Here is a 4,295-nt window from a genome sequence, read left to right as displayed (position 1 = left end):
AAATAACTTCTGTCTTTTGCTAGTTTATTCTTTAATTAGTTTTTCAGACCCCTGCTGTACACAGTTTGACACAACTTCTACTTCTCAAAAACATTAATGTGAATAATGAACAAAATGCTGATTTAGATGCATCCAGAACTGAAAGAGGAAATACAGTTTGGATCAGTGGAGGATAATCACCACCATGCAATAACATACTTGTGATGCTATCACATCAGGTGAAACAACAAATCGTGCCAGGGGCATAAAGCTGGGGGGTCAAATAGCCCCCTCTCCTACTTCCGAACTTTTCCTGTACCCTACCTTCCTACCCCATCTTTGTTCGGACCACACCTATCTTCAAACTCTGCCTTCATTTTTTTTCTTAACTATCCACCTTATTTTTGAATGCAGAAGTAAATAGTTGTCTGCTACAGAACTTTACACCACGAAGTGATGGGTTGGTCACATCCTCAAACTATTAATGTGTGGCCTCAAAAAACAAACAACAAGGACATTTTAACTACTTTTGTTGCCTCTCGGGGTCAATGGCTCTATAATGTGCAACTAGTTTTACAAAAGAGGTTTATACACAACATCGAGGACCTGGTATTTTTGACGGCTGATGTCCAGTCTTGTGTCCAGGGATGAGAGGCCAGCCTAAATTAGTGGCCTCAAGTAACTGATACACAAGCTTATTTAGCTAATAATTGACTCAGTTGCTAACACCTAAATAAAGGCTAGTTTGAAAAAAAATCAGTTTCAGTGTTCACGATTTTGTTAAATATTTTATTATTATCTCCTTGCCGTTATGGAGCTTTCGGACGGGGAACTGAAACCATTATCTTCAAAGCGACCAGACTCCATAGACAAACACATTCATTTGACCTTGCAGAGCATGGGTTTTGCTGGTTTACTGCTGCCTCGATCAGTTCTTTTTTTGTTTGATTTTGCTTGTTCCTAACCATTTTAAATCACCAGTCAAACTCTTGTGTAATGTGAGGTAAAATTACTGAAGGAGTCAGGAGAGTTTGAAAAGAGCATAGATGCATACAACAGCTTCAGTTTCTAATCCGAAAGGGCTGTCACACCCACTACAAGGTAAAGCAGAGAAAATATTCTAAATATAGTGTACACTTAATCTGATCTTGATTTTATTAGGTGGTCCTTTTTCCTTAAATGTGTTCTACAGCCCTAAATTAAAAACTCGAGCTTTCCCTCAATATATCTGTTTCAAAGACAAAGTAATATTTGCCCAATTGTAGGCGAATTACTTTCGTCGTTGGCAGTTAGCCACCATGGTTAGCCACTGGGAATAACTAGCCTACTGCTACTTCTGCTAAGTCACGGGACGTTACAGCCATAATAGTTTTTTTACGGTAGAGCCCCAAAAATTGTAGTCAAGTTAAGTGTAGTTTCATGACTACATCATTTACGATTGTAACAATATCACAGTGACAAAATCTGTCCACGGACACAAATATGGCAAAGTATTCAAAACCACTCCTGTGGAAGTTCCCAACCATGTTTTTCAATGATGACACACACACACACAGTCAAAAACAATGCAAGCAATGCTTTCATAGATCAGGGCCAGTTCTAGGCAGCATATATGAGGGGGCAGTCAGGAATTTGTGAAGGGCGCATCATGTGTACACATCATGCTCCAGCACTTTTTTTTCTGTGCTTATAGTAACGATGCTTTCTTCATAGAAATGGGTCTATGTATCCAACCCCAATCTGGAGAAGTGGATTGCACTTTGTCAGGCCTCTACCTTCAGACCTGTCCAACTTGGGTGTCCCACCTTAAGACTAAGCTCCTGCAGGTTTAGCTCTTAAGGTCACTGAGGCACGTAAACCCCCAGACCATAATAAGGTGGCAATCCCTCAGGGGGGGGGAAACTGAAAAATAAAAATATAAATTAATAAAATAAAACATCCTTCATCCAGATTTCAACCAACAATCGTGTATCGTTAATTTTGTCTAAAATTATAAATAATAATAATAATAATAATAATAATAATAATAATAATACATTTTATTTGTAAGGCACCATACATTTTAAACACAATCTCAAAGTGCTGGAATAATAATCTTTGATTATTTTCATAGCTAAAATCTACAATAATCTACAGACCAACGATGTAGACATTCAGAAACATATAGACAAGTACAAGAGTACATACAAGCCTGAATTGATGCTCAAGAGTCAATAACATCTAATATAACCACTAGAGCCAGAGACATACAGGATATTTCTACATTGACTCAAACAGTTTTCTCAACTGTATTCTCCAAATAACTGCAGCCAAGACATGCACAAGCAGCACAGCCCACAGCCCTAAAAAATTAAACCCACGTCCAACCAGGATCTGTTCCCCCAACTTCCCCCTTACCTTGAGCAGTATCTGCCCATGCAAATGTGTTTATGTCTGTCATTAATTCTGTGTCTTCTGTGTGTGGTTGCTCTGTGTGTTTACTAAAGTTTAGAGATGTTAATGGCTCTATTAGCCATTCAAAGTGTCTGCATCATGAACTGCTGTTTGTGTTATGACTTGACTGATTTAAAATCAGACTGACACAACAGCATGAGGAGAGTTTAATCCTGATCAAAGACTTCAGCAGAGCCGACATCATGGGTGGATTACTAAACAGGCCTAGCAGGCACAGGGGCCCAAAGTATCATCTGCAACTTGTCAGTCAAAGAGAAACATACAGACCACAAAGCAAAGTGAAGGGATCACAAAGAGAAACCAAAAGAGCAAAAAGTGACACAAATGACCGGAAAAGACACACATAACATCCAAAAAAGACACATAAATACTACAAAAAGACCCCCCAAAATCACAAATTGACAAAAAAGTGACAAAATGAGGAAAAAGACCCACAAATATGACCAGATACAAAATGAATGAGAAAATTGCTAGATTACTATGAAGAGACACAAAACAACCACAAAGAAAAACAAACGACTAAAAACACACACACACACACACACACACACACACACACCAAAAAAAACAAAAATGATTTCAAAGAGATACAAAAAAGACACAAAATGACCACAGAGAGACACTAAACCACAACTACCACTACAAAGTCACTGTGTCTTGCTCCTATATAGGAGAGGTGGTGGGGCCTTCCGCATGTCTGTGCCCAGGGGCCCATTGTTCAATAATCTGTCCTTAGCCAAAATCATGTTGCACTGAGTTGCTTTAAACGTTGGCTATTGCAGCCTGTCAGGACAATCATTGTCTCTCTGTATCTGTGTGTGTATCTGTGTGTACATATTCGCTCAACACAATGCTTCCTTGTCACCACTGATTAATCCCACGACTGAAATCTGTAATCAGCAGCTTCAGCAAACAGTCTTGCGGTCATGCACACACAGAGAATGAGGTAAAAGGAAAAAGCATGAGCGTTTGATTTCAGTTTTGCCGAGAGGATGATCTTGTGCTCACCCATCTGAGCAGTAGCCAATGTACAGCAGATGTGCAGTCATACATTATGTAGCCACTGAGTACAGTATACCCCGAGGTAGTGAGAAGAAACTTTTATATAAGTGTCATTATTTCAGTTCTTCATTCCACACATCAGCAGTTCTATCTGCCAGGTTTGAAATGAAAATATGAATTTTGGGTATAATTGCACCATGCATGGATGTGCACATAATCATCCACACACTGAGCCAGGAGTATCTCCTATAAATGTGTGAGTGTGTGTACTTTATTGTGGCAATTTCCTCTGAACTCCCTTCCCCTGACTGATGGACACATCCTGCGTTCTCTGCCTTGCCTTATCGCTGCAGATCTATATTAAACAGCACAGCACAGCCAGCGTATCCCTCCACCTCTGCTGTACCTGTCATCTCAGCATCTGCTTAGCTGCCTGCCTGCCAGCCTCTCTCACTATCAGGTGTCTATCAAGACCTGCAGCTCATTTCATCTCTTTTTCCAGCTCTCATATCTTTGTTTTTTTCCCCCCTTTCTTTATTAATTTGGGCAAGCTAAACCTGGGCTCTGTGTTCGCGTGTGCATGTATGTGCATGCTCTCTTTTTCTCAAATACATCTATGGCTGCTGTCATTTTTCAGAAATCCCTTGTGGGTTTTCGTTTCCCCTTCTGCACTGTGATAACCCTTCATACTTCATCGCAGCAGCTCACTTTGACTCTCCATTTTCCAGAAAGCAGCTGAGTTTGACATATCTTTCAACTCTCTTTCTGTCTGTCTCCCCTCAGTTCTCGATATAAATATGTTCTGACAGCGATCCAGAGGGTCACTCTTTTTTCCTGACAGAAAAATCCTGGCATTTACC

This window comes from Centropristis striata, chromosome 4, assembly GCF_030273125.1.
Source record: "Centropristis striata isolate RG_2023a ecotype Rhode Island chromosome 4, C.striata_1.0, whole genome shotgun sequence".
NCBI lineage: Eukaryota > Metazoa > Chordata > Actinopteri > Perciformes > Serranidae > Centropristis > Centropristis striata.
Note: the sequence above shows the minus strand (reverse complement) of the source record.